This window comes from Hippoglossus stenolepis, chromosome 10 (genome assembly GCF_022539355.2).
Source record: "Hippoglossus stenolepis isolate QCI-W04-F060 chromosome 10, HSTE1.2, whole genome shotgun sequence".
Lineage (NCBI taxonomy): Eukaryota > Metazoa > Chordata > Actinopteri > Pleuronectiformes > Pleuronectidae > Hippoglossus > Hippoglossus stenolepis.
The window spans coordinates 23,384,054-23,397,301 of NC_061492.1; the positions used below are offsets into that span (position 1 = coordinate 23,384,054).

Genomic DNA, 13,248 nt, shown 5'->3' on the forward strand with positions numbered 1-13,248 from the left:
AGAAGCGGACCGAGAAGCGGGCCGAGACGACAAAGACGACGATGACCATGACGAAGACGATGACGGCGACGAAGACTACGACCCAGTGCGTGATGCTGCTGCAGATTCGGCATCGTGCTCATCCTCGGAAGAAGAAGAAGAAGAAGAAGAAGAAGAAGAAGAAGAAGAAGAAGAAGAAGAAGAAGAAGAAGACCGAGGCGAAGAAGAAGGAGGAGAAGGAGAAGACCACGGCACCACCACCACCACCGGAGTCGTGGAAAGAGAGACCTTCCTGTCAAGAAACGGAGAAATAACATGGTCCTCGAGGGCGTTATTTATGTTAGTGCCTGTTTGTTTAGTCAAATGTAAAGTTTGAATATAGCCTGCCATAATACTATATCATGTGCAAGCACTGCTCCCTTGTGGTCAATTCGTGGCATAACATCACTACGTTAAGAAATGATCGATAATGTTTACTTCCTCATTTAATCATCAATGTGTTTGTGGAATATCAGATGTTTTTCTTCACTGATTTTACTTCAACTCTCTTAAATGTTTAATGACTGAATCATCTGAATAAGCTAATTGTTAACAAATGATACATGATCAACAGAACCTGTATAAAGGAGGCCTATCCGCAGCGCATCGCGGAGGTGCAGCGTGAGTGTAGCGCGAGCGGTGTGTGGCGCAGAAGTAATTGAGAGCGACGCGGGAGACCGAGAGGAAGAAGAAGACAGCTGTCCGTCGGTCAGACACTGCTGTCTGCTTGTGCGTGTGCGTCCGTGAGAACCGTGAGTGTGCACTGTGTGTTATTAGTTGTTTCAGTTAAGTTGGTTAGAGTTCGTTATTAGTTAACATGCACTGCTGGGGCTGCACGGTCAGTGCGAGTGCAGCGCATTATCTGCTTCATTGTATATCTGGGTGCCTTTTCTACTGTTTTATATTTATATCTGTGGGTTCCTCGCTAATATGTATATACGGGTAGATAAGGATATATATTGTTCATATGGATGTAGCCGAGCGTTTTGTTGTCTTATATGTCAGGCCTCAGCCGATTAAGGACACCAGAGATGGTCATGAACTCGGGACATCACACCCGTTTATTCTCCGTCACATTTCACAACTTCTCTCTTCACAGAACCCCCTTCCGTTAAAACCCCCTTTCAAAATAAGAGTCCCAACCAACAACCCGCTTACAACAGGAACTACACATCAACCCTCAACAATAAAGTCACTAAATAAAATAGCTTACATACCTCCCCACTAACAAAAGAAACGTCCCCGTTTCTAAACAGTGACAATATCAATACACAAAACCAATAATAACAGCAAAAGCAAAAACCAAAATATATACACTACCGTTCAAAAGTTTGGGGTCACTTAGAAATGTCCTTATTTTTCAAAGAAAAGCACTGTTTTTTTCAATGAAGATAACATTAAATTAATCAGAAATACACTCTATACATTGTTAATGTGGTAAATGACTATTCTAGGTGGAAACGTCTGGTTTTTAATTAAATATCTACATAGGTGTATAGAGGCCCATTTCCAGCAACTATCACTCCAGTGTTCTAATGGTACATTGTGTTTGCTAATCGCCTTAGAAGACTAATGGATGATTAGAAAACCCTCGAAAACCCTTGTGCAATTATGTTAGCACAGCTGAAAACTGTTTTGCTGGTGAGAGAAGCTATAAAACTGGCCTTCCTTTGAGCTAGTTGAGTATCTGGAGCATCACATTTGTGGGTTCGATTATACTCTCAAAATGGCCAGAAAAAGAGAACTTTCATGTGAAACTCGCCAGTCTATTCTTGTTCTTAGAAATGAAGGCTATTCCATGCGAGAAACTGAAAATTTCCTACAACGGTGTGTACTACTCCCTTCAGAGAACAGCACAAACGGGCTCTAACCAAAGTAGAAAGAGAAGTGGGAGGCCCCGGTGCACAACTCAGCAAGAAGACAAGTATATTAGAGTCTCTAGTTTGAGAAATAGACGAAAAGAAAAAGCCATATCTGAGACTGGCCAATAAAAAGAAAAGATTGATATGGGCAAAAGAACACAGACATTGGACAGAGGAAGATTGGAAAAAAGTGTTATGGACAGACGAATCAAAGTTTGAGGTGTTTGGATCACACAGAAGAACATTTGTGAGACGCAGAACAGGTGAAAAGATGCTGGAAGAGTGCCTGACGCCATCTGTCAAGCATGGTGGAGGTAATGTGATGGTCTGGGGCTGCTTTGGTGCTGGTAAAGTGGGAGATTTGTACAAGGTAAAAGGGATTTTAAATAAGGAAGGCTATCACTCCATTTTGCAACGCCATGCCATATCCTGTGGACAGTGCTTGATTGGAGCCAATTTCCTCCTACAACAGGACAATGACCCAAAGCACACCTCCAAATTATGCAAGAACTATTTAGGGAAGAAGCAGGCAGCTGGTATGCTGTCTGTAATGGAGTGGCCAGCGCAGTCACCAGATCTCAACCCTATTGAGCTGTTGTGGGAGCAGCTTGACCGTATGGTACGCAAGAAGTGCCCATCAAGCCAATCCAACTTGTGGGAGGTGCTTCAGGAAGCGTGGGGTGAAATTTCTACAGATTACCTCAACAAATTAACAGCTAGAATGCCAAAGGTCTGCAATGCTGGAATTGCTGCAAATGGAGCATTCTTTGACGAAAGCAAAGTTTGAAGAACAAAATTAATATTTCAAATAAAAATCATTATCTCTAACCTTGTCAATGTCTTGACTATATTTTCTATTCATTTTGCAACTCATTTGATAAATAAAAGTGTGAGTTTTCATGGAAAACACGAAATTGTCTGGGTGACCCCAAACGTTTGAACGGTAGTGTACATATACATGTATATATATAAAAAAAACCATATATATCTATATATATACATAAGATACCATGTACCACATTTACCCGGACCACAAAAAAAAATTTCAGTTAACCCACACAACTGTCAAACAGATCAGTTACTCATAAACAACATATTCCTTGAAATTAACCGGCTGTCTCACACCAGAACGGGACACAGTCTGGCGAGGCTCTCTTGGGCCGGTGTCACTACCCACCAGTGGCTCTTCAGCCCTGCAGCCTCCATCGAGTGACCCCTCGTCCTGTAGCGAGGGAGCATGAAGAGGAGAAGCCGGGGGACTACACGCAGAACCCACCGGCAGTGGTAGAGTGTAAGCCTTGAGTCTGTCATTATGAACCACCCGCTCCTGTCCAGGATTGAAAGGACAGTCCACTTTCTCCATTACAGTCCATCACAGCCAGTATTTTGTAGGGGCCCTTCCAGTGGGGAGCCAGCTTCACACGGTCCTCCGTAAGATTGTGCAGCCACACCAGATCTCCTACTGCATATGGCCGATGACGAACAGTCACATCATAATAAAGTTTCTGTGTCTCATGAGCACTGATACTAAACTGCCTGGCACTGCCGAAAGCAGTTTCCAGCCTCCCCACCAAAGAGGCTACGAAGTCAGCGTGAGACAAAGTCAAGTCCAAATGCACCGCCTGAGGGGACACTAACACATCCACCGGGACACGGGCTTCCCGCCCATGAGTCAAGTAGTAAGGCGTGTAACCCGTACTGCCATGCACTGAGGTGTTGTAGGCAAATGCAACAAGTTGTAGATAGTCGTCCCACTCACCTCCACAGGCCAACAACGATCTAGCTAACTGGTCAATGAGTGTCCAATTAAAGCGTTCCACCATCCCATCTGATTTTGGATTATATGGCGTGGTGCGCGTTTTCTTAATCCTCAGAAGCTGACACAGTCTCTGAACAATTTCCCCCTCGAATTGCCGACCCTGGTCACTGTGAATTATCTCCGGAACACCATGAACCAACACATAACCCTCAAACAAACTGCGACTGAATGAGCGGTTTGATTAGGAAGATCATACAGATTCACAAACTTGGTAAAGTAGTCCTCAACAACCAACACATATCCGTTAGACGTCACTGGTAGTTCCAGAATGTCCATCGCCACTCTCTGGAATGGTTGAGTAGCTTGGGACCCCCCCATCGGCGCCCGATGTTTAGGGACAGGGGCCCTGCGGGTCTGACAAGGGACGCACTGCTCACACCACTGCCTAACATCTTTAAACATACAGGGCCAGTAACACAATTGCCTCGCTCGTTCCCAAACCCGCTCTGCAGAAAAATGTGCTGATGCAGGGCCTCCATGAAGGTGCTGCAGTATATCAGGGATAAACGAGGAGGGCACAACCACGTGATACTGAGTGTCCCCTGTGAGAGAGGAATTCATTGACCGACAGAGCAGACCATTCACCACAGAAAGACGAGGATATTCAGTCCATAATTTACGAAGCCACCGAGAGCTCCCTCTCATCTGCCACCGCGGAAGTCGAGACCCTTTCACCTCAATCCAGTCCAACACTACACTAATGTCGGGATCATCCTTTTGCCACAGCTTAATCTCAGTCTCATCCTGGGAAAGTGAATGAATAAAGGAAAAGTTATCTGACTCACAGTCCATGTCCTCATGCTGCCCCCTTGTGGAGGAACTAGGGATCTGGGGGTTTTGCAACGGTGACTGAGACTGTGAACTGCCTATCCTGGAATCACTCGACTCCCTGTCAGAGTCCACGACATTCACTTGGCCAGATGTGTCCCTTATGGTGTTCCTCATTGTGTCAGGCTCAGGATCTGGAGGTCGACGTGATAGAGCATCCGCATTAGTATGCCGTTTTCCATCCTTGTGCTGTATGGCCCAGTTGAAAGGATCCAACTGCCAAATGCCTCGGAGGCCCAAGAGGGGCTTATGATCCATTATGATAGTGAAGGCAGCCGATCCAATGTAGTGTCTGAACTACCGTATGGCCCAAACTACAGCCCACAGCTCCTTGTCAAAAGTGGACCAGCGTCTTTCGGTGGCAGTGAGCGACTGACTGGCATACACTACCACTCTCTCCAATCCATCCCTGTCCTGTGCCAATATGGCCCCCACAGCGTCCATGGAGGCATCCGTATACACTTTAAAGGGGCAGTTGAAATCAGGCATGGTGACCACCGGAGCAGATGAGAGCACCCCTTTAAGATACACAAAGGCTGCATCACACTCCGCTGTCCATTGGAAAGGTGTGTCTTTACATGTGAGGCGGTGCAACGCTGGGCAAAGTCCCTGACAAAGCGTCTATAGTAAGAGCAAAGGCCCACAAATGCCCTCACTTCAGTTGGAGTCTGTGGAGTAGGCCATGTTCTGACCTTGTCTGTGTTTCGTGGGTCTGGCTGCAGGCCATGGCAAGACACAACATGCCCCAGGAACACCACATGATCTTGAGCCAGATGACATTTCTTAGAATTCAACCTAAGACCCGCCGCCTGAATCCTGGAGAAAACTTCCCGCAGGCTGGAGAGATGTTCCTCAAAGGTGGGGCTGTATATCAGCATATCATTGTTAGAAGAATTGTATATAACATTATCATGTGCTGAATGTACTGCTGATACAAAGTGTGACAGTCTGACTCAGAGGTGCAGTCTAGCACCTCTGAGTACAACAAAATGCCTCGTAATAACCGCAAACAGTCTTGTTGTCAAACTGAACTATGTTTCCTGCCATATAAGGAAATGTACCCAAAACAGGGAAACACGCCTGGAGAGATGTGACAGTCAAGACGTTCTGCAAATGTAACCCCACCTATACCTTGTAACTGAGCTTTTGAATAAATACACTGTACACGGGAAGTACCGTCGAAGTTGGCTGCGACCTACTCAGAGATGCGGACTTCCCTTGCAAGTGAAAACTAAGTACTTGTCTATGTGTGGTGTTTGATTCAGTGAATTCTTACAGCATTGTTATATGTCTGGGTGAAATTCCCTCGACAATCATCGAGATACACCATACACACCTGCCATGGGAGCCCTCTAAGCACGAGCTCCATCATGTGCTGAAATGTTGCAGGCGAGTTGGTGAGACCCATCGGCATCGAACGCCACTGGTAGAGGCCCCTCCCCGTTGTGAAAGCGTTTTTTTCCCTGTCATCTTCAGCGACCTCAACTTGCCAGTAGCCATTAGAAAAGTCCAACGTGCTAAACCACACGGAGCCTGCTAATGCATCCAATGTGTCATCCACCCTGGGAAGGGGGTGGCAGTCTCTCACTGTTACGCTGTTTAAACGGCGATAGTCAATACAAAACCTCCACTCTCCATTCTTTTTCTTCACCAGAACGACAGGTGAGGCCCAGGGGCTGCAGCTCTCCTCTATCACCCCATCAGCTAACAGAGCCGACACCTGCCTATCTATCTCCTCCCTCTTGTCTGGTGAGGTGCGATATGCACGCTGTCGCAGGGGTGGATGATCACCGGTTTTAATATGATGTTCAATGAGCCTGCATTTGCCAATCACCCCCTCTGATGTACTAAATATCTGCCTATATTCCTCCAGCAGCTCCATCAACTGTGCCCTCTCTTGCTGATTAGTTGGGGATTCCCTCAGAGACACAAAAGGCACATCCGTGGATGAGATGGTGGAGACCGTCGCTGCTGGGGTTTGAGGGAGTAGTACTAGCTCAGACTCATCGACCGACAAAAACTCCCCCAAATTCATGCCTTCTCTTAGCACAATAACTCTGTCTGTAGGGTTTAAGACACGGGCTGCAGTGACTCCATTTTTCACCAATGTCACAGTGTGAGCCACGACAAACTCACTATTCGGCTGGAGATTGGGAGCTAAGTATCCCACAAAGTCTGGGAGCTGGTCAACAGGCCCAGCTGGAGATACACTGACAGGAACTATCATTTCACTGAGGGGGGGGTAGGTTCAGGGCAGTGGAGACCGTGACATTACAGCACTCAGGAACCAAGTCTTTGTCACTTAAAAGGGGAGTAACTGTGTCCCACAACTGCAGTCGGCCATGGGCAAAATCCAACAGGGCGTGATTCGGAACAAGAAAGTCCAAACCCAGCAGTACTGCTTGTGTAGATCCCCTAAGTACATAGAAAACCTGCTGCCAGGACTCATTACCCAAGCGTAGAGTGGCAGTTATAGTGCCCAAAGTGTCGAGCATCTGGCCATTCACCGCACGTGCAGCAATGAGATCAGGGTTCAGGGGTCGTCTGCGCAGCGCTGGGACAGCCATGCGGAAATCAGCACTGATGAATGACTCTGTTGCCCCAGAATCCACTAGTATATTGACTTCAGTCCCTTCAATGCATCCTTTCACATATGAGGTGCTCTTTTCCTTCCAATGGCCCATAGGTGTTGTAGCTGGTGTCTGGGCCGCAACATCAGCTACATCTCTTTTCCCGACTGATTGGCTGAGTCCTCTCTTTTGGGGGAGAGAAACCGTACACCGCGCTGTCTCTGCGGTTCATCATAAAAGGGTCCCCTGGCAGGTCTCGGACCCCGCCAGTTCGGGGAGGGGGCTCGGTTATGGTCGGGCCCCGGTAATACTGTCTCTCTCTGGAGCCACCCTCGGTTTCCCGTTCACGCCAGCCACGGTCCGGGGAGCGTCCTCCTCGCTCCCCCTGTGGGCGACGAGATCGGCAGCCATGATTACCACAGTCACACTGGCACTGACCTCCATGCACCGAAGGAGAATTTTTCCATTCACTTCGACCATCAATGGATCTCAGTTGCTTATTCTCCTCTGCCATTTGTCTCATGTCCATTCTCATTTCCCTCATTTCCTCATTCAGTCGATCTATGGCTTTGAACAAACCACCTCCATCAGAAATGGAATGCACCATGGCTGCTGAACCACTGTTCACTGTAGGCTGGTTTGCATGAGGATTGCCATAGTCCATCTTTAAAGTCTCTCTGGCCATTTCACACCGACCTGCGATAACCAGAGCTTCTTCCAAATCAGTAGCCCCCTGCTCATGACATTTAGCTCTCAGGGACGGGTCAAGGCCATGTAGAAATCTGCAGAATGTTTCCTCTCTTTGAGCTACATCCCCATAGCCTGGGAATGCTTCTTGGACTAGTTTGCTTATTTCTGCTGCATATACTTCCAAAGTCTCACCTAAAGCTCGAGGACGAGCGGAGAGGTTTGCTCTGAAGCGGTCCAGAAAATGTCTTTGTCCAAAAGCCTCTTGTAGTTTCTCCTTTACTGCAGAATAGTCAGTTTGAACGGCCTTCGGCAGGCTATCCCACAAGAGAAACGCGGCTCTGGCCAGGCGGGTTGGTAAAATCTGGACAAGTTCATACTCAAAGTCACCTCCCGCGCCGGTCACCAGAGCCTGCACGGCCACCTCAAACTGTCGAGCCCAGCAGGGGAAACTTTCCTTTTCCTCCCCAGTGAAAGGCAGCGGGAGCTCGATCCTGACGTTGCTTGCGATGGATCTGTCTCCGTACTGCACCTTGTGGTCCAGGGGATCAGCGTCACCCCTCCACATCTTGATTTATGTTGTCGTTCTTTCAATCCCAACACTCGCTTATTGCTATAGTGAGGGAGAGCGCTGGATTTCCACGTGGAATACGGCACAGAATATCCGTCCACAACTTTAGCGATACGTCGGTTAGCTGTGGATAACATTAGCTAACTTGCTAAAACTTTATGAGCTGCTTCATTCGTCTTCACAGTGCACTTATCTTGCGATGGGCTTTGAGTGGGCAGAATCCCACCGCTGCCACCAATGTAGCCGAGCGTTTTGTTGTCTTATATGTCAGGCCTCAGCCGAAAAAGGACACGAGAGATGGTCATGAACTCGGGACATCACACCCGTTTATTCTCCGTCACATTTCACAACTTCTCTCTTCACAGAACCCCCTTCTGTTAAAACCCCCTTTCAAAATAAGAGTCCCAACCAACAACCGCACTGTTTATCCCTTCCATAATTCTTATCATTGTATTTTGTATCATTTCTTCTTGTAGAACCACACGCATTCCCACCCATATTCTGCCTTTCATAGGCATATGTTGTACTGTGCTGTTGCCAAATTAAAGGACATTAAGAGAGAGAAGTCGTCTGAGCCGTGTTTTAGCAGACACACCTGGAGCAGAGCTGGAATCAGAACCGGTTAAAAGAATAAGTTCTTCATGTACAGTCCTTACATCAAGTCCTCACCAACAGAACCAATAAATCCATTGTCATTAGCAGACTCATCACACAAAGCCTCAAACGTTTCCTTACTCCTTGATACAAACTTCCAGCAGTGTTCAGATCACCGGACTTTACTTGGTGTATCACGGGAATGTGGGAACATTTGTTGCCTTAAAGTTCATGGATATAATTTTATATTTGTGTTGTGTCTATACCATAGACTGTATATAAAGATGGACATAGTGTCCGTGACGTCACCCGTTGGGTTCTGAAGAGTGAAAATGAGGCTCTCAGTGGACGTTTCACCCGGCGCCATCTTGCCGGAGCCTGACTCCTCCTAGTTCCTGGCTCACCCATAAATGGGCAAAAAGGAGGAGCGCGAGTGGAGCTAAGGTGGGCTGGCTGACGACCGACAACTGAGCCACGCCCACAGAGCTCAACGTTACCTGATTAGCTCAGGCTAAGGAGCTAGGCTACATGCTACCTGCTGTTACTAACTGGTTAGCGCTGCGGTGTTGTTGCTTCAGGATGCTAGCGGTCATCACAACGGACTTAACCAGAGGTAAGTTACCCTGAAACTTTACAACAACAAAACCTATTGATTTATCTATTATCATAATCATACTACATATGCTTACATGCCTCAAGTCGTTTTTAATATGTAATTGTGGTAATTTACCTTTTATTTAACATGTCTAATGAACAGATTGAAGCAAGTTAACTACCTCAGTCTAATTTTCACTTCACTTTAGTGTGTTTCGTTGTCACTTGATTGTAATTAGAAGTTAATATCAATAAGCTACATGTGTAAGTTGCATGTGATAGTAACTATATGTTTCACAAATGTTCTGATACAGGCTCGTATAACCACCATTACTATTACCACCTTGTTTATTTAGCCTGTTATGGAATTTACAGTGAATTAGACTCAGTGCAGATGTGTAATGACAGTTTAGATGTGATTTTAATCTCCACTCACCACTGTTGTAAGCAGTTGTCATATTTATTACATATTTATCTGTTTTCACACAGAGAGAAGTGGAGGGACTTGATGTGGACTGTTATCAACAGCACTGTGAGAATTTATCACCTTGAATATTACAGATGAGGTAGAAAGATATTTGATATATTTGTACAATGTTTATTTCTTTCAGTACGTCAGATCTGGCTGAAATCTGTGGTGCTTCCACCTGCTGAACACAGAATAAACTGTAAGTACCAGTCTTGGCTGCTTAACACAGCTAATATTACATGTGTCAAAAGTATTGTAATTATTATTATTTGTATTGTACAATATTTTTAAAAAGGTATTTACAGAGTGTCTTTAATCTGAGGTGTTTCTCCTTTGTTCTACGTTGTCCGACCGATGTGACAGTGATTTCAGCATAAAAGATCATTTATAGTGATTTTCTTCTTTTCATTACATGAAGCACCTGATGTCCTCATCATCCACTGTGGCAGCAGCAACATGGTGGAGATCGGCAGCTTCAGGCTGGTCAACATGAGGACGACCTGCACCAGCTTCATCTGCACAACACTTCATGTTTACCTCCCTCAACTAAAGATGAACTGCAACTGCTTACAGTTGGCAGTCATTGCTAAGTGTCATGGATAATATTGAGTCAATTTCTATATTCATTATGGTTGGTTAAAAAAAGAACACTGTTATCAGAACCATGTTCATCTTTTACTTTCTAATTTGACACTTTAGATAAATACCAAGTGTTTTATTTTTCTTCTTTGCCATAAGAGACAGAACACGGTCAGCACAGCTGTGTCCTTCAGGCTCGTCCGTCCCTAATTAAATGACAGGAAACATAAAAGTATGGCATAAAAGTGTTTTGGATTAAACAGTGTACTACCAAGACAGTGAATGTGCAGTATGGAGTTCTTAACCATTAAAAGTATTGCATATATAATTTAATGTATTATGTACAATACTTTGCTTTGATTGTTTGTCAGTTATGAAAACAGGTCTGTACCTGGAGTCAGTGCTGAAGTGATGACTCTCAGTGCTCAGTCCTGTTGGACATCCACAGGTGCAGGCTGTCTGAGTCACCTAGAGGAAAACTCAACACAAATACACAGATATGTAAAGTCATACATGTGCCAGGTTAACACTTTCACAGACTTACAAGATAAAAATAAAAGTTTATTACTTCAGAGTTCATCAGATCATAATCATTTCATTTCACTTTATCTTAGGAAATAGGTGGTGGACATCAGCCTCAGGTTCTCTATGTGACTGTCTATGTTAGTAAAGTTCCACTATTATTTAACTATTATTTATTTCATGTGACAGACAAATACATTATTCTGAATGTTCACTTATTTAACAAACGAATGATTCTAGTCGCACAGTGCTCATGAGTGCAACTAAATATTTAAATTGGTTGCACCAGTGCGCCTGAAATTCATCAGGTCCCCAAAAAAATTTTTAAATGAAAAACAACTGGGTGTTTGGACATTTGCCTAAAAGTGATTGATTAATAATGATTATTTTGTCGGCGTATAGCGGGAATTTTATGCACACACTCACAGACAGGCGTTGCGCGCTTAATGTGAGCACATGCGCAATGTGCGTTACTAAAGGGTTAAGAGCACGCTGTGTCGACTACACCCACATTCCTTGTAGGCAAACATAACACAAAACGAGAGAACAAACGTAAAAAAAGGGTATATATTCACAATGAAGAAAACAATTGATTATTTTTTCATCAAGAAAAATTCTGCGGTGCCCGGTGCACCTGTCCTCAAGATTGAAATGCCCAGCGCAGACCCGACATCCTCAACGGATGTCGTTCCACTTGTTACACCTGCACTTCATCCGATTCGGGGCCAGATCAAGATCCAGAGCCTACTAAAAATGATCAAATTTAACACTGCTTACAATATAGCCAAAGAGGAGGTGCCCTTCACTAAATTCAAATCACTGATAATCCTCATGAAAAATAAAGGGTTAAATGCCTCCTGCAATGACACTGCCTGCACACAGTTCATCGGAGTGATCGCTGACTCATATAAACCATGTCTCTCAAGATCGCGAATTCCATGTACATTTCATTTGTGATTGAGACACAGACATTTCCACGAAAGATTGTGAAATCATCTATTGCCGCATCCTTTTGTTTGAGTTATATTTATGTGGTTTATCTATTTATTTGAGTTTTTCAAGTTTGTTTATCGTCACAATTTTTTGTGCTCTGTGATTAAATTAAAGCAAATTCTATGCCATTGCTCCTGTTAAGAATAATTTACATAATTAGATATGGATTTACCTATGTCTATGGGAAGGGATGCTGAAAATTAAATATTGGGTGCACCTAAAATATGTTGTGGTGCATCTAAATGAAAAGGTTAGGCGCACCAGTGCAACCAAGCCCTGCAATTACTGCTGGTTTCTTGCCTGCAGGCTAGCCTAGCTAAGCTAACAAGCCAGGTACAGAGACCTGCTCATCACTACTAACACATAAATAACAAAATCTCAATAACACTATATTTGACCACAGACGTCAGGACGCAGCTGAACAACAATATTATTATTCATCCGATATGTGACTGAAAACTTCTCCACAGACTCAGGTTGTGTTCAGTGACGGGGATTAGCCTGTTAGCTCAGATGAAGCCGAGCAGACTACAGGCTAGGAGCTGGAGTGACGAGCAAACAGTGACGTCACCTGTCCATCAAGTGATACCTATGCACAATGTCAAACCTCTATATCATCTAAATGAGCTAGTTAGAAGGAAAAAAAACTCACCTGCCTCACAGTTGTCATGAAAGAAGAACTTACTGATTGGGACTAAAACCGTTTTTTAACCAGGCTTTAAACAGGTTTAATTCTGCTCTAAAGTCTAGCTTTTTAACATGGAGGTCAATGGGAATTGACTCCTTCTTGGAGCCAGCCTCAAGTGGCCACTCAGTGAACTGCAGCTTTTTGCACTTCCGCATCGGCCTCATCGCTCAGTCCGGTTGTTGCCGCTTAGTCTGTACACAGTGTGGATTTCTGAATTCAGTATTTGTGAACTTGTTTTTTAGAAATTACTGCAACAAGAACACATTTCAATTAGTATTCACTCAGGACTAGGACTTAGACACTAAGTAGATATTCAAATGTCAAAGTGATTCTAGTCTTCTGCTCTGTATCTTTTCATAATTACATTATTTAAACGACAGTTAATGACACCAGTTTATTACAGCAATGTCTCTTAAATGATTCAGAACAAACTATTACTATTCATTACTATTGA

The 13,248-nt window shown here is 44.6% G+C and overlaps 1 protein-coding gene across 1 annotated transcript in view; it reads right to left on the reverse strand.

Moving 5' to 3' along the window:
- The window catches only part of LOC118116027 (histone H1-like), a 444,527-nt gene that overhangs the window by 332,300 nt on the left and 98,979 nt on the right, over positions 1-13,248 (reverse strand). The window lies entirely within an intron of this gene.